Genomic DNA, 24,223 nt, shown 5'->3' on the forward strand with positions numbered 1-24,223 from the left:
TTGCTTCCAATAAGGATTAATTATATCTTAGTCGGGATCAAGTACAAGATACTGTTTTATTATTACAGATAAAAAGGGAATAATTTTATAAATTTGGATTATTTGGATAAGATGGAGTCTATGTGAGTTGGCCTTTTCTGAATAATGGATTTCCGGATAACGGATCCCATACCTGTATTGCACACTTATTGCATTACAGCAACATTTCAGGCTATACAGACCTATCAAGCTGAAAAACCACGTTAACAAGCCATTTGTTATCCTGTTGCGCCATCTAGTGGTTATTAGTGTACAAAACAGTATACAAAGTCATTACAATTTAGAAAGTGCAAAAATGTTCACAAAGGGTCTCAATCATACGTGCTCCATATTAGAAATATATCGCTCCCCATCAGTAATACAGAAGAAAAACATGCCCACAACATGCATAAAGTTCCCCTTCTCCAATCCTCCCCATCAGGGTCGGACTGTGATTTTCAGACTCTTTCCTACCGCGTCCATGGGAAAATCATAGTGAGCACCTGCGCACAATCGCTCGCGGTGGGTGGTGCTCACGTGGTTGGCTGCATGGTGCCGCAGCAGTGGGGTCCAGAGGGGGGGCACTGGACAGCAGCCCCGGTGGGCCCTGGGCCCCAGTCTGACCCTGCTCCCTGTCTTTTGTTGCTTTTATCAGTAAGTTATCAGGCTGGGCACTCACCAATCCGAAAGGATCCGATTACCGGGTGCAGTTCTTGCTGACTCTCTCTCTCTACCTGAAGCTCCACCTAGTTGTGCAGAGACCCCATGCGGCAGAGGTTTTTTCTTGTTGGTGCGCATAATAACTTATGTAGTGACATCATTGGCGCTTTTTGAAGTTAAAGCAGCCATTTGCCTCAGTGTCCTTGCCCTAAAGCGCACTTCATTCAGCATGGATCCGGCTGCTGGTAGATGTGCGCCTCCAAATCATCTGGGTGAGTGCCTTGCCTACTGTTTTCTTATAAAAAATCTACAAAAAGAGCTCAGTTCTCAATTTCTCTATTTACTGTGACTCTAACTAACTAGAAAGTCCAATGTGCTATTCATTGCACCACAGAGCCAGTCAGGAACCTGCCACCCAGCCCTCCCATTGTGGCCCCAGGACCCACACATACACAACGTGTACAGTACATCACACTTCTACTTACAAGTAATGTCTCATAAAACAGAGGTCCAAAATGTTATCATGCTCAGTGGCCCCCAGTTTGCCATTCAATTCCCCAATTTGGTTCATCTGTAGGAGCACCACAGAGTGAGCTTCTTCTGCTTCTTCATTCTTCACACCGTGGGCATGCATGTAGTAAAGTGAAAAGCCAAACTTAAAGCAAAAACCCAGCCTTTTCACTAAACATGTGATTCCAACTAAGATCCCAACTAAGATTCAATAAAAAATTTTACCTCGGGAATTTCAAAATCCACCTGTTCTGATTGCAGAGCCCCAGTGAACCTCCGCAGAAGGGGTTTCTGGATAGAGGGCTATACAGATGCATCTTGGCATTGGCTGGGGAGCCCATAAAAGAGGGGACACAAGCTCAGGGAGTATGGAGAAGGGAATCTATCACATCTCCCTTCAAATGTTCTAGAGATATCAGCAGTTTGAGAAGCCTCTAATCTCCTTCAGGTCAGTTCTTCCCTAGGCACTTCAGTGAAGATTAGATGTGACAATGCTTCAGCAGTAACTTACATAAGGAAACAAGGAGGGACTGGCAGTAACAGGCTCCTGAAAGGAGATCTCCCAATCATGATGTGGGCTCAATACAATCTCCTAAATATTACTGCCGTTCAACGTTCCAGGAGTCCTTGAATTGTCAAGCGGATGCCTTGAGCAGGGGCGTTCCAAGCAAAGTGGGGTGGTAACTCTGTCTGAAGGTCTTCAAATTGGGTGACGTCCAAATGGTGTCTTCCCCCTTGTGGACTTGATGCCTCAGAGTAGAATTTAAAAATCCAGACCTTAGTTTCCAGAGTCCAGTGGCCATCAGCGACGGCAGTAGAATGCACTCTCTCAGGACTGGACACACACTCTGGGCGTATGTGTTTCCCACATTCCTGTTAATTTTACAGGTGCTGAAGAAGATACTTTTATCTCAGATGGAGGTGATTGCAATCTTGTTGGATTGGCCTCACAGGCCTTTTAGTATCCTCTTCTAAAATGTTTGGCAGTTCAGGAACCATTGAAGTTACCAATAACAAAGAAGTTATTAAATCAGGGTCTTCTCCTATACCGAATCAAGAAAATTCAACCTTGTGGCCTGGAGGTTGAGAAGAAGTTGAGAGGCCAGGAATCTGGGACTTCGGCGACCTACCATAGAATTTTGGATCACTTTACGTATTGGTTACAGAATCAAGGGGTTTAATTCCTTGGAACCTTCTACTCCTATGGTACTTGATTTTCTTCAATCTGGCCTAGAGTGTGGATTAAGCTTGTGCTCATTGAAGGTCCAGGTCTCAGTGCTGTCGGCCATCCTAGGCAGAAGCTGGGTGGAGGAACCTTTGATCGATCAATTCTTTAAAGCAGTTATAAGAATACATCCTCCAGTAATGAGCTCTTCTCCATCATTCGGATTTACCGTTGGTTCTAAATGCTTTGTCATCCCGCCTTATTCCAGGAGATTCCTTTATGGCCATTGTCTTTGAAAACAATATTGCTGATTGCGCTAGCATCTGTCAGATGAGTAGGGGAACTTCAAGCCCTATTCTCAGAACATCCCTACACCGTGTTCCATGAGGAGAAAGTAGTTCTAAGACCAGTCCCATCATTCCTGCTTAAGGTTTTGGCCTTTCTTCTGAATGAGCCTATTGTTTTACCTACATTATCATCAGAAAGTGGGGGAAAGCCATTTAGATGTCAAGAGATGTCTCAGGGAGTACATTCAGAGAACGGAATCCTTCAGACTCTCAGAAGCTGTTTATTATACCAGTGGGCTCAAGGAAAGGAGAGCCATCATCTAAAAGAACCCTGAGTACTTGGATTGTCAAGTCTATATCAAAGGCTTATACTGAGCAGGGTAAACAGTCGCCAGCAGGTTTGAGGGCACACTCAACTAGAGGTATTGTGGCCTCATGGGCAGCAGAGGAAGGAGTGTCGATGGAGTCGATATGCAAAGCTGCAACTTGGGCTTTCCCCAACACATTCATCAGACATTACAAGCTTTATTTATTTTCTTCTTCAGATGATAAATTTGGCCAATCTGCTCTTTCAGGCCTCATCTGATTAAATTGTTAAACAGCCTTGTGTCCTCCCCTATTGCTGTGGTATTTTCCAAAGGTAATTGATTATACTGCCGGGAATGACCAGGAAAAGAAAATGACTGTGAGTATGAATATACTATCCCTTATGGTGCACTCAGGAAGGGCCTCACATATTGAACTCCTATGATTAACAAGCTGGGTATTAGTGGTGTGCGAGTCGGGTACAACCCAACCTGCTCCGACCCGCCCTCCCTCCACCCGCGCCCGACTTCCGGGTTCCTTTTATAAACCTGCGTCGATGATGTCTGAAAAGGGGGCGGGAATGAGCAGCTATAAAAGCAGAAGTCGCCACCCGCAAATGCCTGAACCCAACTGACCCGTGGGTCCCCGCCTGTATATCACTACTGGATATTACCTCTGTCACACAGTGTAAATTGACTCTGGTGGGACTCAAACCCAAACCAACTTGATCATAGAAGACAATGTGCACCACAGAGCCAAAGCCACTAAGTGTTTTAGCCGTCCTGGCTTAGGAAGGGGCCTCATATGGACCAATGATCAAACATGTTAGAATTTAACTCTGGGGTAATATGAACACACAGCTTTGTATAACTTGCTCTAACTACATTGAAAGCTAACATACTGTATGTTGAGTGTAACAGCAGGTTATACAGTATATAGCAACAAACTGCCTGAGGCAGGAATCAACTCACAAACCTAAGGGAACATATTACCTAATAACTAACACACTAGCCAATGTGCCACAGAAACACCGCAAGATAAAATGTGTATAACATAATCTAACAACATTTCAGCTACAAATCATTGTTGAACCAAATACATACTGAGAATAAATTGGGCAACATATAAAGCTACAACACATAATTCTGCCAGTTTGCACCCAGTTTGAGCAATGTATAGTGAGATATTAATATTTACACAATCCCTGACTGAGACCAGACAACTAAGAAGACAAAATACAAGCTGAACACTAGTAAAAAGAGGTCCATACATAGAGGAACATTGAGCCCCATCAGGGAGACAGGTGGGACCCCTGGTAGGGACGTCATACACAAGTCTAATCAGGACATATATTGTAATGCTTTTAGTTTTGACAATCTGCCCTATGGGGGAATCAAAAGCCGACTCTGGTGGGACTCGAACCCACAACCTTTGAAAATCTTGATCAACTAGAAGTCCAATGCGCTATCCATTGCGCCACAGAGCCAGTCAGAATACAACAAGGAGCCACCTGTTATGGCCCCAGGACCCATACTCACACAGTAAGACCTGTACAGTACATCACATTTCAACGTAAAAATAATTTCTTAACTTAGAGCAGAAACCCAGCCTTTTCACTCTACTGCACATGTGCTGGCCAAGGCTGTCGATAAATGAAGAAGTGGAAGAAGATGGTCCCTTTGTGGTGCTCCTAGAGAAGAACCCTGGGGTGGTGCAGTTTAGCAAACAGGAGCACCTACCCAGGGTATAAGGTAAGTGATTACAACCAGAACACATGCACATCTAGTTATCTTAACAACATGACCAGTGTCTAAAGGTGGCCATACATGGGTCAATATAAAATGGCGACACACCAAGTTGGCAGCATATTGGGCAGTGTATGGGGTCCTCTGAATGGTCTTCCTTGATCAATTCTGGGCAAACATTGTGCAGATGTCGATTGGCCAGGTTTAAAAATCCCATTGGATCAAGGACCCCATTGGTTCATTGATGCTGTTCACAATCCGTCCACCTGTTTTTCCAGTGTTGTGATCTCTAGGGACCACGATCAAATCAGTCTGATATCTCCCAACTCAAGGTGGGCATATTGGGGCGATCTGCTTGTTTGACGACCTTAACTCTGGGGTGTGGGTTCAGGGAATTCAAGAACGCTATGCCAAGAGGGGGACGGGAGGGAGCACTGTCACAGACCTCATGTACAAGTCCAATCAGTAGCCACACACACACTGTGAGACATTATGGCACATCACACTTCCATCTACAGTCACACCCTGATTTTGTTTTTTCCATTGGATGGGGGGAGTTAAATACGGAAAACCTTTAAATAGGGGTACGTAAAATCAGACTTTTCCTGTAAAAATGGTATAAACTGCAAGAAAGAGACTTAAAATGAGGATAAACTAACTTTCACAGGGGATAAACAATGTTATAGTAGCACTTCCACTACAATTATTGTTGCACCAAATAAATACTGAAATTGGGACGTCATACACAAGTCTAATCAGGACATATATTGCAATGGTTTTTAGTTTTGACAATCTGCCTATGGGGCACTCCAAAAGCCGACTTTGGTGGAAATGGAACCCACAACCTCTGCATATCTTAACTTAATAAACTAGAAGTCCAATGCACTATCCATTGTGCCACAGAGCCAGTAGGCAACCACACACCATGAGCCACACACACTGTGAGACCATACAGTACATTTGGTACAGTAGTCACCACTACAACTGCTTCTCTTTTCTTGGCAGCGCACAATGCTTTTACAGGTATGGGACCTGTTATCCAGAATGCTTAGGACCTGGGGTGTTCCAGATAATGGATCTTTCTGTAATTTGGATCTTCATACCTTAAGTCTACTAGAAAATCATGTCAACATTAAATAAACGCAATAGGCTGGTTTTGCTTCCAATAAGCATTAATTATATTTTAGTTTGGATCAAGTACAAGGTTCTGTTTTATTACAGAGAAAAAAAAATGGGATTATTTGGATAAAATGGAGTCTATGGGAGATGACCTCTGTGGATAATGGGTTTCCAGATAACGGATCCCATACCTGTATTGCAGACTTCGGTCAACATTTCAGGCATTACAGTCCTATCAAGCTGACTGAACCAGTCAACCCATTTGTTATCCTGTTGCGCCATCTAGTGGTTATTAGTGTACAAAACAGTATACAAAGTCATTACAATTTAGAAAGTGCAAAAATGTCCACAAAGGTCTCAAACATACGTGCTCCATATTAGAAAAGTGTGAGTGTTTGATTAGATATCCATATTAAACACATGTGAAAGTTCCCTGGTCTGGTGGAAAAAGTTTAAGGAAAACAGCTGCCATGAGGGGGGATGGGGGGAGCACATATACAAGTCTAATCAGTACCAATATATCAGTTGCAACACTTTTTAGTTTTGGCAATCTGTCTTTCCTGTTCATCCCCAGCAGTATAATCAATTACCTTTGGGTTAGCTCTCCCCGTCAGTAATACAGAAGAAACACTCGCCCCCAACATGCATAAAGTTCCCCCCCCCAATCCTCCCCGTCTTTTGTTTCTTAACAGGCTCATCGATCCAAAAGGATCTGATTACCGGGTGCAGTTCTTGCTGACTCTCTCCACCCGAAACCCAGCCTATAGCCTAGTTGTGCAGAGACCCCATGTGGCAGGGATTTTCTTGTTGGTGCGCATATTAGCTTCAATTGTGACATCATCGGCTTTTCCAAGTTAAAGCAGTTATAGTATAGTTATTGTACAATTAAAAAGGCAACATATAACACTACAGCTAGATAAAGATAGATTTTAGAATAGTTAGATTTGGGAAACTTATACTGAGAATGAAGATTGTCATTAGGTGGGGGGGGGTGGAATTGGTTGGGTTGCCTTTTAGTTTTGCCAATCTGTCTATGGTGCTCTCCTGTCCAATGGCTCAGGAATGGGGTTCACATAGGGACCACTGGTTGAGAAGTTGGATTTTCTCATGGCATCTAACAGGTGACTCTGGTGAGACTCAAACCCACAACCTTTGAATAGTTCACCTGGTCAAACAGAAACCAACATACTCTCCATTGTTACTACAGAAGCGGCTGACATAGCAATAGGACAACTCTGGGGAGCAGGGATGCAGTGGTTATGAAGTGGGGTCTATTGAGGGCCACTATGTTAGCTGTGCGAGTTTAATTCCCCTTTAACCATTTCATAAAACTCGCCAATGCAAGTACAAAATTAATATAATTTTTTCTGAACATAAGTAACTTTTTCACCAACTACAGTATATGTACAGATATGGGACATGTTATCCAGAATGCTGTGGACCTGGGGTTTCCCAGATAATGGATCTTTCTGTCATTTGGATCTTCATACCTTAAATCTACAAGAAAATCATGTAAACATTAAATAAACCCAATAATCTGGTTCTGCTTCCAATAAGGATTAACTATTCTTATTCTTAAGGAGTGTATGGGATACGGCATTTCTGTAATTTGGAGCTTTCTGGATAAAGGGTTTCCAGATAATGGGTCCTCTACCTGTTTAACCTTCCATGACTTATGTTTAAAACAAAAGTGTACACGACTACAGAACGGAGTCTGATGGCTCTAAGTACTGGCCATAAAGCGAGCAAGCTCTGTGGTGCAATGGATAGCGCATTGGACTTCTAGATGAGTGAAGGTATTCAAAGGTTGTGGGTTCGAGTCCCACCAGGGTTGAATATTGAAAGCTAAAAAAAGAAATCCCTGTTGACTCAGGCCTGGACTGACAATTAAAGTGCCACTGAATTTGGCACTTTATAGCAGCCCCTCTGGCATTTGCCAGAACCAACAGAAAGCCAGTCCGGGCCTGCCCTCGCTCTTATCACCAAAAAAAAAGCAAGATGCCAGATGGGTTCTGGATTGTTCTAGAGTGCAAGCTCCTGCTCAGCAATCTGCATCAGAAGGCAAGAGAGCGGAACTCAAGTGGCCTCCAACCCAACTGCACAACTCTGTGTTAGAAAGGTGGGTGCAGGGAAGCAGGACTTGTTTGGGGAGCAAATTTCCTCAGTGACTAAAAGAATGGGATATCTTACCTTGTTTTCTAGAAAACCAAGACACGTTCCATTGTAGCACAGAGCTGCTTGCTGCAAGATAAATAGAATACTAAAGTCAGGCAAAGTCTAAAGGACCAAAAAGTTACTCTACCCAATGGTACCCAATGGTATAGTGAGTTATCAAGATTCACACAGTCCCACTGAGACCAGACAACTAAGGACACAGAATACAAGTTGATGACTAAGGAAAAGGGTCCCATACATAGAGGAAAGCAGGGCCATCGGGGGGACATCATACACAAGTCTAATCAGGACATCAGTTGGAAAGCTTTTTAGTTCTGGCAAACTGTCTATGGTGCACTGCAGTCCTGGCTTAGGAAGGGCCTCATATATGGACCAATGATTAAACATGGTTAGAATTTAACTCTGGGGGATCTGAACACACAGCTTTGTATACCTTGCTCTAATTACATAGAAAGCTAACATACTGTTTGTTGAGTTTAATTGCAGATTATTCCGTATATAGCTCGATACAAAGATTGCCTCAGGCAGGAATCAAACTCACAACCTAAGGAACCTTATATCTTGAAGGCTAACACACAAGCCAATGTGCCACAGAATCACTAGCAAATCAAGCGTTTATAACATAACTAACTTTTATAGCTACAGCTACAATTATTGTTGCAGCAAATACAGACTGAGAATAAAGTGGACAACATATAAAAAGACAAATAATTCTACTGGTTTACACCCAACTTGAGCAATGTATAGTGAGATATCAAGATTCCCACAATCCCTGACTGAAACCAGACAACTAAGAACACAGAATACAAGCTGAACACTAGAACAAAAGGCCATACACAGAGGAAAGCAGAGCCACCATAAAGGAGACAGGTGAAAGGCCTATGAGAGAAATCATACACAAGTCTAATCAGGACATCAGTTGGAAAGCTTTTCAGTGTTGACAATCTCTCTATGGTGCACTCTTGTCAAATGGCTGAGAAAGGGACTCACATATGGACCAGTGATTAACAACTTGGAATTTTATCTCCAACCCAGTCTCAAAAACAGACTCTGGTGGGACTCAAACCTACAACCTTTGAATGCCTTTGCTTGATCAACTAGAAGTACAACACTCTATCCATTGTGCCACAGAGCAAGACAAGAATAGCATTCAAGGGCCAACACACACTGTGAGACCATACAGTACATTACATTTCTGGAATTTTTTCATATTTTTTTATTCTCCATTATCTCATAGCAATCTGTACCATTAGGGCGAGATACAAAGTCAGTCTTGAGCAGGAGTCCCACTCACAACCTTAGGAAACGTTACATCAGGAGTCTAATGCACCACAGATACACCCGTATAGCAGGGACGTATAGTATCACTAACTGTTATATCAACATTTCAGCTTCAATTATTGTTGTACCAAATAAATACTGAGAATAAATTGGGCAACATATAAAGCTACAGACACATAATTCTGCCAGTTTGCACCCAGTTTGAGCAATGTATAGTGAGATATTAATATTTACACAATCCCTGACTGAGACCAGACAACTAAGAAGACAAAATACAAGCTGAACACTAGTAAAAAGAGGTCCATACATAGAGGAAAATTGAGCCTCATCAGGGAGACAGGTGGGACCCCTGGTAGGGACGTCATACACAAGTCTAATCAGGACATATATTGTAATGCTTTTTAGTTTTGACAATCTGCCTATGGGACACTCAAAAGATGACTCTGGTTGGACTCAATTCCACAACCTTTGAATGCCTTAACTTAATCAACTAGAAGTCCAATGCACTATCCATTACGCCACAGAGCCAGTTAGGAAGCTAACACAAGCCACCCATTGTGGCCCCAGGGGTGTAACTACAAAGGAAGCAGACCCTGTGGCTGCAGGGGGCCCAGGAGTTAAAAGGGTCCTCATGAGGCCCTAACTATTGAGCAGTTTCTATATATTATGGTAAAACAGGGCAACCTCTGAATATGCTGGGGGCCCTACAATTAATTTGCTATGGGGCCAAGTAACATGTAGTTATGCCACTGCCAGGACCCACACATACACAGTAAGATCATACAGTTCATCACACTTCTACTTACAGGTCATTTCTCATAAAACAGAGTTCTGGCAAACTGTCTATGGTGCACTGCAGTCCTGGCTTAGGAAGGGGCTCATATATGGACCAATGATTAACCAAACTTCATGGTTAGATTATCACTAGGAGGGAATTAGAACACACACCTTTGTATAACTTGTATTAAATATATTAAAGACTAACATACTGTTCATTGAGTGTAACAGCAGAATATACTACTATGTCTGGATACAAAGACTGGTGGCTGATAATTCCTCGATGAGTTCCTAAAAACATTAAATGATAATTATTTAAATATCAGATTGATGAATACTATCAGTAATCATAGTATTAATTTTTTTGGATGTCACACTCACATTTGAGGAGGATGGCACTATTTCCACTGATCTGTTTTGTAAAGCTACGGCCGCCAATTCCATTCAAAATGTTCAAAGTCACCATCCCATGTCTCCTAAAAGAGGAATTCTGGTGGGTGAATTCCTACGGCTGCGACGCAACTGTTCTGATCTGTCTACATTTAAACAACGCTCACTAGAACTCACAACACAACTGCAAGGGGTTATTCCCACACCTTGATCCAGAAGACTCACTCAAGGGCCATTAAGACCCCCGGAAACAAAGTGGATGAACAACCTATTTGCTTCATTGGTACCTATTGTAAGCAGTGGCCAGGAATAAATTGTAAGTTAAAGAAACATTGACATGTACGACTGACTGACCCAGTCTTGGCAGCAACACTCGGGCCCCGTCCTCTTACATGTAGTCATAGGGCAATGAATTTGTGAGACTGCTTAGTCAGTAGTCATTTCAATAAACAGGCAAGCAAATCAACATAATGTAATGGGCACATTCCCATGTGGTAAATGTAGAGCCTGTGGTTATATGTATAACCAATCTTCAGTAATGGATAGATTTGGTAAAGGACACAGCATTACACAAAGTTTTACATGTACTACAGACTGTGTCATCTATATGCTTAACTGCCCTTGTATTAACATCTACATACAGTACAAATAACAGTGCTTTCAAAAAAAAAAATCCTTATCCTAGAACGTGTCCAGCATTGATAATGCTTTGGACTGGATTAAATCGGACAGAAAACTTCCTCCAGTCAGCAGGCATTTTTTGGAATATCGCAATAATTCAAGTGAAGGTCTAAGAGCAACTGGTTTATCCAGAATATCCCTTGGAATCAGGGGGCCGATCTGAAATCTTTCCTCTAAAGGTGGCCATAGATGTAGAGATCGCTCATTTGGCGATTTCGCCAAACGAGCAGATCTCTCCACCCGATATGCCCACATTGAGGTGGGTGATATAGGGCGGATTCGATTATGGGCCCTACGGCCCAACGATTGGATCATAATGCATTCAATATGGACAGTCAGATCGCGGGACCCCATCAGATGCAGCCTCAATCCAACGGGATTTTTTACCCTAGCCGATCAACATCTGCCCGACTTTCGGCCAGATATCGATCAGGGAAGCCCGTCTGATGGCCTCACACATGGGCCAATAAGCTGCTGACTCGGTCTGTCTGCAGCTTTTATCGGCCCGTGTATGGGGGTCTTTAGCCAAAGAGAGTGAATGTATTTTGTGATGAATGCCCTAAACCCCCATGGCTTCAATGGAATATTCACTATGAATATTTTTATTTAATATCTTTACTTATTATCCTGCACCTCTGGATTCCTGAAGATTGAATGAACGATATAAACAGATGCACTTTTGTTGGTGAATTCACATTTGTTCTATAAGGATACGTTGTCATGAATATAATCTGTTACATTTGTGTAACACTTTGTGACCTGTTTCTTTTTTACTTGATACTTTCAGCAGAGGGGAAGTTTATTCTATTAACCAGGAAGAGTCAGATAAGTACATTGTATATATGAGGTGCTTCTACTCCTACTTTGCATCAATTCTGTCCTCATGATTGGCTGGTTTGAAATTGACAAACAGATTTGGAGTAATTTATAGACGTGCTCTTCCCATCACCACTTCAGTCTTTGACAAAGCTCATGTACAGTGAATACTCACTAGTGATGGGGTCTATTTTGGTTATCTGCAATTCCTGCAACTTTGTATCTATCTGGGCAAAGTGATTTCTGTTGGAGGGTGTTAATGCACTGACTTTGATCAGATTCTTAATACTTAATCTTCTACAATCCATTTATAACTTACAGTCCGTATAGCTTTCCCTCCTAATTTTTATTTTTTAACTTTTATTGTTGATTTCTGGACACACACTTATAATTTAGTATTAAAAGTTACATTTTAAATAAACATTCGTTGGGACTCTCTATACACTGGGTGGGTGCAGCTAAATGGGTCATTCTTTTTCTATTTGGTTAATTAATACTTCACTTGACTCTACACACCATATATTTGTTTCTCTTTCCATCCAGTGGAAGGTGCTCCCAATTATCTATCTTGGTGCATTAGATACAAAGACTGACTTAGGTAAGAATCAAACTCACAACCTAAGAAATTCTTCCACTTAAATGTTAACCACTAGTCATTGTGCCACAGTAAATCTAGCAACCCTCGGTATAACATAACTAACTAACATTTCAGTTACAATTATTGTAGCACCAAATACATACTGAAAATAAATTGGGCAATATGTAAATCTACAGATAAATAATTCCACCAGTTGGAGCAATGTATAGGAAGACAGGTGAAAGGCCTATGAGAGAAATCATACACAAGTCTAATCAGGACATCAGTTGGAAAGCTTTTTAGTGTTGACAATCTCTCTATGGTGCACTCTTGTCAAATGGCTGAGAAAGGGACTCACATATGGACCAGTGATTAACAAGATGGGATTTACAAAAGCTGAATCTGATGGGAGTCGAACACACAACATTTGAATGCCTTAGCTTAATAAACTAGAAGTCCAATGCACTACCCATTGTGCCACAGAGCCAGTAGGCAACCACACACCATGAGCCACACACACTGTGAGACCATACAGTACATTTGGTACAGTAGTCACCACTACAACTGCTTCTCTTTTTTGGCAGCGCACGTTCTCCAATGGCAACTTACCATCGGCACACAAATGCAGGAGCAACTGTAACAGCACCACATATTCATTAAAATGCCTTTACAGGTATGGGACCTGTTATCCAGAATGCTCAGGACCTGGGGTGTTCCAGATAATGGATCTTTATGTAATTTGGATCTTCATACCTTAAAGAAGATACAAACCCTTGCTACTAAAATCCCCTACCCCCCCTCATACATAGACCCCCTGCCCTGCTCCCCCCCCAGCCTAGGTGGTACCTTTGCTAAATGCCACTAACTATTTACTTACCCCTCGGTGCAGATTCTGTCCAGCGGAGTTCAGGCCACTTTACAGGTGTGGGACCTGTTTATCAGAATGCTCAGGACCTGGGGTGTTAATGGATTTCCATAATTTGGACCTTCCTACCTTATGTCTACTAGAAAATCATGTAAACATTTAAAAAAAAAAACACTATTCTGGTTTTGCTTCCAATAAGGATTAATTATATCTTAGTTGGGATCAAGTACAAGATGCTGTTTTATTATTACAGATAAAAAGGAAATCATTTTTATAAATTTGGATTATTTGGATAAAATGTAGTCTATGTGAGTTGGCCTTTCTGAATAATGGATTTCCGGATATGGATCCCATACCTGTATTGCACACATATTGCATTAGAGCAACATTTCAGGCTATACAGACCTATCAAGCTGAAAAACCACATTAACAAGCCATTTGTTATCCTGTTGCGCCATCTAGTGGTTATTAGTGCACAAAACAGTATACAAAGTCATTACAATTTAGAAAGTGCAAAAATGTCCACAAAGGTCTCAAACATACGTGCTCCATATTAGAAAAGTGTGAGTGCTTGATTAGATATACATATTAAACACATGTGAAAGTACCCTGGTCTGATGGAAAATATTTAAGGAAAACAGCTGCCATGAGGGGGGATGGGGGGAGCACATATACAAGTCTAATCAGTACCAATACATCAGTTGCAACACTTTTATGTTTTGCCAATATGTCTTTCCTGGTCATCCCCGGCAGCATAATCAATTACCTTTGGGTTATCGCTCCCCGTCCGTAATACTGAAGAAAAACATGCCCACAACATGCATAAAGTTCCCCTTCTCCAATCGTCCCCATCAGGGTCGGACTGTGATTTGCAGACTCTTTCCTACCGCGTCCATGGGAAAAACATAGTGAGCACCTGCGCACAATCGCTCGCGGTGGGTGGTGCTCACGTGGTCGGCTGCATGGCGCGGCAGCAGTGAGGTCCAGAGGGGGGAACTGGACAGCAGCCCCAGTGGGCCCCGGGCCCCCAGTCTGACCCTGCTCCCTGTCTTTTGTTGCTTTTATCAGTAAGTTTGCAGGCTGGGCACTCACCAATCCGAAAGGATCCGATTACCGGGTGCAGTTCTTGCTGACTCTCTCTACCTGAAGCTCCACCTAGTTGTGCAGAGACCCCATGCGGCAGAGGTTTTTTCTTGTTGGTTCGCATAATAACTTATGTAGTGACATCATTGGCACTTTTTGAAGTTAAAGCAGCCATTTGCCTCAGCGTCCTTGCCCTAAAGCGCGCTTGATTCAGTATGGAACCGGCTGCTGGTAGATGTGCCGCCTCCAAATCATCTGGGTGAGTGCCTTGCCTACTGTTTTCTTATAAAAAATCTACAAAAATAGCTCAGTTCTCAATTTCTCTATTTGCAGTGACTCTAACTAACTAGAAGTCCAATGCGCTATCCATTGCGCCACAGGAACCTGCCACCAGCCCTCCCATTGTGGCCCCAGGACCCACATATACACAACGTGTACAGTACATCACACTTCTACTTAAAAGTAATGTCTCATAAAACAGAGGTCCAGAATATTATCATGCTCAGTGGCCCCCAGTTTGGCCATGCAATTCCCAATTTGGTTCATCTGTAGGAGCACCACAGCTGAGCTTCTTCTGCTTCTTCATTCTTCACACCGTGGGCATTCATGTAGTAAAGTGAAAAGGCAAACTTAAAGCAAAAACCCAGACTTTTCACAGTACTGAACATGTGATTCCAACTAAGATCCCAGCTAAGATTCAATAAAATTAGTTTACCTCGGAATTTCAAAATCCACCTGTTCTGATGGCAGAGCCCAGTGAACCTCCGCAGAGAGGTTTTCTCTAAGAGCAGTTTGAAAAACTCTCATCTCCTTCTAGTCAGTTCTCCTAGGCACTTCAGTGAAGATCAGATCCAACAATGCTTCAGCAGTAGTTTACATAGGAAAACAAGAGGGGACTTGCAGTGCCAGGCTCCTGAAGGAGACTCTCCAAATCACAATGTGTGCTCAATACCATCTCCTAAATATTACTGCCGTTCACATTCCAGGAGTCTTGAATTGTCAAGCGGATGCTTTGAGCAGGGGCGTTCCAAGCAAAGTGGGGTGGTAACTCTGTCTGAAGGTCTTCAATTGGGTGACATCCAAATGGTGTCTTCAGCTTGTGGACTTGATGGCCTCAGAGCAGAATTTAAAAATCCAGACCTTAGTTTCCAGAGTCCCGTGGCCATCAGCGACGGCAGTGGATGCACTCTCTCTCAGGACTGGAAAAAAATCTGGGCGTATGTGTTTCCCACATTCCCGTTAATTTACAGGTGCTGAAGAAGATACTTTTATCTCAGATGGAGGTGATTGCAATCTTGCCGGATTGGCCTCACAGGCCTTAGTATCCTCTTCTAAAATGTTTGGCAGTTCAGGAACCATTGAAATTACCAATAACAAATAAGTTATTAAGTCAGGGTCCTCTCCTATACCCGAATCAAGAAAATTCAACTTTGTGGCCTGGAGGTTAAGAAGAAGTTGAGAGGCCAGGAAATCTGGGACTTTGGCGACCTACCATAGAATTTTGGATCACTTTACCTCTTGGTTAAAGAATCAAGGGGTTAATTCCTTGGAACCTTCTACTCCTATGGTACTTGATTTTCTTCAATCTGGCTTAGATTGTGGATTAAGCTTGTGCTCATTGAAGGTCCAGGTCTCAGTGTTGTCGGCCATCCTAGGCAGAAGCTGGGTGGAGGAACCTTTGATCGATCAATTCTTTAAAGCAGTTTTAAGAATACATCCTCCAGTAAAGAGCTCTTCTCCATCATGGGATTTACTGTTGGTTCTAAATGCTTTGTCATCTCTACCTTATTCAGGAGATTGCTTTATGGCCATTGTCTTTGAAAACAATATTGCTGATTGCGCTATCATCTGAGAGATGAGTAGGGGAACTTCAAGCCCTATCCTCAGAACATCCCTACACCGTGTTCCATGAGGAGAAAGTAGTTTTAAGACCAGTCCCATCATGAATGAGCCTATTGTTTTACCTATATTATCATCAGAAAGTGGGGGATAGTTATTTAGATGTCAAGAGATGTGTCAGGGAGAACATTCTGAGAACTGAATCCTTCAGAGTCTCAGAAGCTGTTTATTATACCAGTGGGCTTAAGGAAAGGAGAGCCATCATCTAAAAGAACCTTGAGTACTTGGATTGTCAAGACTATATCAAAGGCTTTTACTGAGCAGGATAAACAGTCGCCAGCAGGTTTGAGGGCACACTCAACTAGAGGTATTGTGGCCTCATGGGCAGCAGAGGAAGGATTGTCGATGGAGTCGATATGCAAAGCTGCAACTTGGCCTTTCCCCAACACATTCATCAGACATTACAAGCTTTATTTATTTTCTTCTTCAGATAGTAAATTTGGCCAGTCTGCTCTTTCGGGCCTCATCTGATTAAATTGTTAAGCAGCCTTGTGTCCCTCCCCTATTGCTGTGGTATATTGCTGCCGGGGATGACAAGGAAAAGAAAATGACTGTGAATATGAATATACTATCCCTTGGTGCACTCAGGAAGGGGCCTCACATATTGAACTCCTATGATTAACAAGCTGGGTATTAGTGGTGTGCGAGTCGGGTACAACCCAACCCGCTCCTGACCCACCCTCCCTCCACCCGCGCCCGACTTCCGGGTTCCTTTTATAAACCTGCGTCGATGATGTCTGAAAAGGGGCGGGATGAGCAGCTATAAAAGCAGAAGTCGCCACCCGCAAATGCCTGAACCGGACAGACCCGTGGGTCCCGCCCGTATATCACTACTGGATATTACCTCTGTCAGACAGTGTAAATTGACTCTGGTGGGACTCATAAAAGACAATGTGCTCTCCAACGCTCTCCACAGAGCCAGTGTCGCTAAGTGTTTTAGCCGTCCTGGCTTAGGAAGGGCCTCATATATGGACCAATGATTAAACATGGTTAGAATTTAACTCTGGGGGATCTGAACACACAGCTTTGCATAACTTGCTCTAACTACATTGAAAGCTAACATACTGTTTGTTGAGTGTAACAGCAGGATATACAGTATATAGCAACAACTGCCTGAGGCAGGCATCAAACTCACAACCTAACGGAACCATATTTCTTGATGACTAACACACTAGCCAATGTTGGCCACAGAAACATCGGCAGATAAACTGTGTATAACATAACTAACAACATTTCAGCTACAAATAATTGTTGAACCAAACATACTGAGAATAAATTGGGCAACATATAAATCTACAGACACATAATTCTGCCAGTTTGCACCCAGTTTGGGCAATGTATAGTGAGATATTAATATTTACACAATCCCTGACTGAGACCAGACAACTAAGAACACAAAATACAAGCGGAACACTAGTAAAAAGAGGTCCATCACCTTTTATGGCTCCAGGACCCAAACTCACACAGTAAGACTGTACAGTACATCACACTTCTACTTACAAGTAATGTCTCATAAAACAGAGGTCCAAAATATTATCATGCTCAGTGGCACCCAGTTTGGCCATGCAATTCCCAATTTGGTTCATCTGTAGGAGCACCACAGAGTGATCTTCTTCTGCTTCTTCATTTGTCACACCGTGGGCATTCATGTAGTAAAGTGAAAAGCCAAACTTAAAGCAAAAACCCAGCCTTTTCACTCTACTGCACATGTGCTGGCCAAGGCTGTCGATAAATTAAGAAGTGGAAGAAGATGGTTCCTTTGTGGTGCTCCTAGAGAAGAACCCTGGGGTGGTGCAGTTTTAGCAAACAGGAGCACCTACCCAGGGTATAAGGTTAAGTGATTACAACCAGAACACATGCACATCTAGTTATCTTAACAACATGACCAGTGTCTAAAGGTGGCCATACATGGGTCAATATAAAATGGAGACAGACCAATTTGGCAGCATATTGGGCAGTGTATGGGGCCCTCTGAATGCCTTCCTTGATAGATATCTGGGCAAATATTGTGCAGATGTCGATTGGCCAGGTTTAAAAATCCCGTTGGATCAAGGACCCCATTGGTTCATTGATGCAGTTTCGCAATCCGATCACCTGTTTTTCCAGTGTTGTGATCTCTAGGGCCCACGATCAGATCAGTCTGATATCTCCCAACTCAAGGTGGGCATATTGGGGCGATCTGCTTGTTTGACGACCTTAACTCTGGGGGTGTGGGTTCAGGGAATTCAAGAACGCTATCAAAAAGGGGGCCATATATTAAGGAAAACTGATGCCAAGAGGGGGGACGGGAGGGAGCACTGTCACAGACCTCATGTACAAGTCCAATCAGTAGCCACACACACACTGTGAGACATTATGGCACATCACACTTCCATCTACAGTCACACCCTGATTTTGTTTTTTCCATTGGACTGGGCAAGTTAAATACGGAAAAATAATTCTGCCAGTTTGCACCCAGGTTGGGGCAATGTATAGTGAGATATTAATATTTACACAATCCCTGACTGAGACCAGACAACTAAGAACACAAAATACAAGCGGAACACTAGTAAAAAGAGGTCCATACATAGATGAAATTTGGGACGTCATACACAAGTCTAATCAGGACATATATTGCAATGCTTTTTAGTTTTGACAATCTGCCTATGGGGCACTCAAAAGATAACTATGGTGGAAATCAAACCCACAACCACTGCATATCTTAACTTAATAAGCGATAAATACAATGCACTATCCATTGTGCCACAGAGCCAGTAGGCAACCACACACCATGAGCCACACACACTGTGAGACCATACAGTACATTTGGTACAGTAGTCACCACTACAACTGCTTCTCTTTTCTTGGCAGCGCACGTTCCCCAATGGCAACTTACCATCGGCACACAAATGCAGGAGCAACTGTAACACCACCACATATTCATTAAATGCCTTTACAGGTATGGGACCTGTTATCCAGAATTGTCAGGACCTGGGCTGTTCCAGATAATGGATCTTCATACCTTAAATCTACTAGAAAATCATGTAAACAGTAAATAAACCCAATAGGCTGGTTTTGCTTCCAATAAGGATTAATTAAATTTTAGTTTGGATCAAGTACAAGGTTCTGTTTTATTACAGAGAAAAAAAAATGGGATTATTTGGATAAAATGGAGTCTATGGGAGATGACCTCTGTGGATAATGGTTTTCCGGATAACGGATCCCATACCTGTATTGCAGACTTCGGTCAATGTTTCAGGCATTACAGTCCTATCAAGCTGACTGAACCAGTCAACCCATTTGTTATCCTGTTGCGCCATCTAGTGGTTATTAGTGTACAAAGCAGTATACAAAGTCATTACAATTTAGAAAGTGCAAAAATGTCCACAAAGGTCTCAAACATACGTGCTCCATATTAGAAAAGTGTGAGTGCTTGATTAGATATCCATATTAAACACATGTGAAAGTACCCTGGTCTGGTGGAAAAAGTTTAAGGAAAACGGCTGCCATGAGGGGGGATGGGGGGAGCACATATACAAGTCTAAATAGTACCAATATATCAGTTGCAACACTTTTTAGTTTTGGCAATCTGTCTTTCCTGGTCATCCCCGGCAGCATAATCAATTACCTTTGGGTTAGCTCTCCCCATCAGTAATACAGAAGAAACACTCGCCCCCAACATGCACAAAGGTCTTTTGTTTCTTAACAGGCTCATCGATCCAAAAGGATCTGATTACCGGGTGCAGTTCTTGCTGACTCTCTCCACCCAAAACCCAGCCTATAGCCTAGTTGTGCAGAGACCCCATGTGGCAGGGTTTATCTTGTTGGTGCGCATATTAGCTTCAATAGTGACATCATCGGCGCACTTTTCAAAGTTAAAGCAGTTAAAGTATAGTTATTGTATAAATAAAAAGGCAACATATAACACTACAGCTAGATAAAGATAGATTTTAGAATAGTTAGATTTGGGAAACGTATACTGAGAATGAAGATTGTCATTAGGCGAGGGGGGGGAATTGGTTGGGTTGCCTTTTAGTTTTGCCAATCTGTCTATGGTGCACTACTGTCCAATGGCTCAGGAATGGGGCTCACATAGGGACAACTGATTGAGAGGTTGGATTTTCTCTGCAAATGGCATCTAACAGGTGACTCTGGTGAGACTCAAACCCACAACCTCTGAATAGTTTCGCCTGGTCAAACAGAAAACCAACACACTCTCCATTGTACTACAGAAGCGGCTGACATAGCAATAGGTGCACTGTATGAATAAAATGAATCACTGAACTACTATCTTGGTTCTCCGGAGTCCTATGTTATAATTGACATAGCAATAGGACAACTCTGGGGAGCAGGGATGCAGTGGTTATGAAGTGGGGTCTATTGAGGGCCACTATGTTATCTGTGCGAGTTTAATTCCCCTTTAACCATTTCATAAAACTCCCCAATGCAAGTACAAAAATGACTATAATTTTTTTCTGAACATAAGTAACTTTTTCACCAACTACAGTATATGTACAGATATGGGACATGTTATAGAGAATGCTGTGGACCTGGGGTGTTCCAGATAATGGATCTTTCTGTTATTTGGATCTTCATACCTTAAATCTACTAGAAAATCATGTAAACATTAAATAAACCCAATAATCTGGTTCTGCTTCCAATAAGGATTAACTATTCTTATTCTTAAGGAGTGTATGGGAGACGGCATTTCTGTAATTCGGAGCTTTCTGGATAAAGGGTTTCCAGATAATGGGTCCTCTACCTGTATAACCTTCCATGACTTATGTTTAAAACAAAAGTCTACTGCTGGGAAATGAATATTCTGAAACATAGAGACGACTACAGAACGGAGTCTGATGGCTCTAAGTACTGGCCATAAAGCGAGCAAGCTCTGTGGCGCAATGGATAGCGCATTGGACTTCTAGATGAGTGAAGGTATTCAAAGGTTGTGGGTTCGAGTCCCACCAGAGTTAAATATTGAAATCTAAAAAAAAGAAAGCCCTGTCGACTCAGGCTCAGGCCTGGACTGAGAATTAAAATAGGCCCTGACATTTCAGGTACACAGAGGCCCACACCAGTCCACTGAATTTGGCACTTCATAGCAGCCCCTCTGGCATTTGCCAGAACCAACAGATAGCCAGTCCAGGCTTGCTCTTATCACCAAAAAAAAGCAAGTGCATTAGATGCCAGATGGGTTCTGGATTGTTCTAGAGTGCAAGCTCCTGCTCAGCAATCTGCAAGAGAAGGGAACTCAAGTGGCCTCCTGCACAACTCTGCGTTAGAAAGGTGGGTGCAGGGAAGCTGGACTTTTTTGGGGAGAACTGAATCTCTAAATTTTCTTCCCCGGGTCAGTGATGGTTTTCAGGGAAGTTTTGCACCACCATCATTCTTACCTTTCCTAGGCCTCCCACGGCACAAATAGACTCGACCATAGAGTGACAATTTCCTCAGTGACTCAAAGAATGGGATATCTTACTTTGTTTTCTAGAAGACAGAGGCACGTTCCATTGTAGCACAGAGTTGCTTGCTGCAAGATAAATAGAATACTAAAGTCAGGCAAAGTCTAAAGGACCAAAAAGTTACTCTGCCCAATGGTACCCAATGGTATAGTGAGTTATCAAGATTCACACAGTCCCACTGAGACCAGACAACTAAGGACACAGAATACAAGTTGATGACTAAGGAAAAGGGTCCCATACATAGAGGAAAGCAGGGCCATCGGGGGGACATCATACACAAGTCTAATCAGGACATCAGTTGGAAAGCTTTTTAGTTCTGGCAAACTGTCTATGGTGCACTGCAGTCCTGGCTTAGGAAGGGCCTCATATATGGACCAATGATTAACCATGGTTAGAATTTAATGATGGGGGATTTGAACACACAGCTTTGTACAACTTGCTCTAACTACATTGAAAGCTAACATACTGTTTGTTGAGTGTAATTGCAGATTATTCCGTATATAGATAGATACAAAGACTGCCTCAGGCAGGAATCAAACTCGAAAACTAAGAAATCTTATATCTTGAAGGCCAACACACTAGCCAATGTGCCACAGAATCACCAGCAAATCAGCCGTTTATAACATAACTAACAGTTATAGTTACACTTCAGCTACAATTATTGTTGCACCAAATAGAGACTGAGAATAAATTGGACAACATATAAAAAGACAAATAATTCTACGGGTTTACACCCAACTTGAGCAATGTATAGGGAGATATCAAGATTCACACAATCCCTGACTGAGACCAGACAACTAAGAACACAGAATACAAGCTGAACACTAGAACAAAAGGCCATACATAGAGGAAAGCAGAGCCACCATAAAGGAGACAGGTGAAAGGCCTATGAGAGAAATCATACACAAGTCTAATCAGGACATCAGTTGGAAAGCTTTTCAGTGTTGACAATCTCTCTATGGTGCACTCTTGTCAAATGGCTGAGAAAGGGACTCACATATGGACCAGTGATTAACAAGATGGGTTTTACAAAAGCTAACTACAATGGGAGTCAAACCCACAACATTTGAATGCCTGAGCTTGATCAACTAGAAGTCCAATGCGCTATCCATTGCACCACAGAGCCAGTAGGCAACCACACACCATGAGCCACACACACTGTGAGACCATACAGTACATTTGGTACAGTAGTCACCACTACAACTGCTTCTCTTTTCTTGGCAGCGCACGTTCCCCAATGGCAACTTACCATCGGCACACAAATGCAGGAGCAACTGTAACAGCACCACATATTCATTAAATGCCTTTACAGGTATGGGACCTGTTATCCAGAATGCTCAGGACCTGGGCTGTTCCAGATAACAGATTTTTCTGTAATTTTGATCTTCATACTTTAAAGGAGAAACAAACCCTTGCTACCAGTGGTGTAACTAGATCTTACTGGGCCCCACAGCAAATTATTTTACAGGCCCCCAAATTTTTTAGCAGTTGACTGGTTTTCCCAATATTTATTGAAACTGTATATGAATTAGGGCCTCATGGGGCCCCTATACCTCCTGGGCCCCCCTGCAGGCGCAGGGTCTGCTTCCTCTATAGTTACGCCCCTGCTTGCTACTAAAATCCCCTACCCACCCTACCCTACATAGACCCCCCTCCCTGCTCCCCCCCAGCCTAGGTGGTACCTTTGCTAAATGCCCCTAACTCTTTACTTTCCCCTCGGTGCAGATTCTGTCCAGCGGAGTTCAGCCACTTCAGTAATCTTCAGCTCTTCTTCCAGCGCTTCGGCAATTTCTGTGACTTTTTGCGCATGTGCAGTTGTCGCAAAACAGAATATTGCTCCAACTGCGCATGTGCCAATACGGCACTTACTTCCCGAAGATTATCGAAGAGAAAAAGATGGCTGCCGTAAACTCCGCTGGACAGAATCTGCACCAAGGGGTAAGTAAAGAGTTAGGGGAATTTAGCAAAGATACCACCTAGGCCTTTACAGGTGTGGGACCTGTTATTCAGAATTCTCAGGACCTGGGGTGTTAATGGATTTTCCATAATTTGGACCTTCATACCTTATGTCTACTAGAAAATCATGTAAACATTTAAAAAAAAAAACACTATTCTGGTTTTGCTTCCAATAAGGATTAATTATATCTTAGTCGGGATCAAGTACAAGATACTGTTTTATTATTACAGATAAAAAGGGAATAATTTTTATAAATTTGGATTATTTGGATAAGATGGAGTCTATGTGAGTTGGCCTTTCTGAATAATGGATTTCCGGATAACGGATCCCATACCTGTATTGCACACTTATTGCATTACAGCAACATTTCAGGCTATACAGACCTATCAAGCTGAAAAACCACGTTAACAAGCCATTTGTTATCCTGTTGCGCCATCTAGTGGTTATTAGTGTACAAAACAGTATACAAAGTCA

Source organism: Xenopus laevis, chromosome 8L (assembly GCF_017654675.1).
Source record: "Xenopus laevis strain J_2021 chromosome 8L, Xenopus_laevis_v10.1, whole genome shotgun sequence".
NCBI lineage: Eukaryota > Metazoa > Chordata > Amphibia > Anura > Pipidae > Xenopus > Xenopus laevis.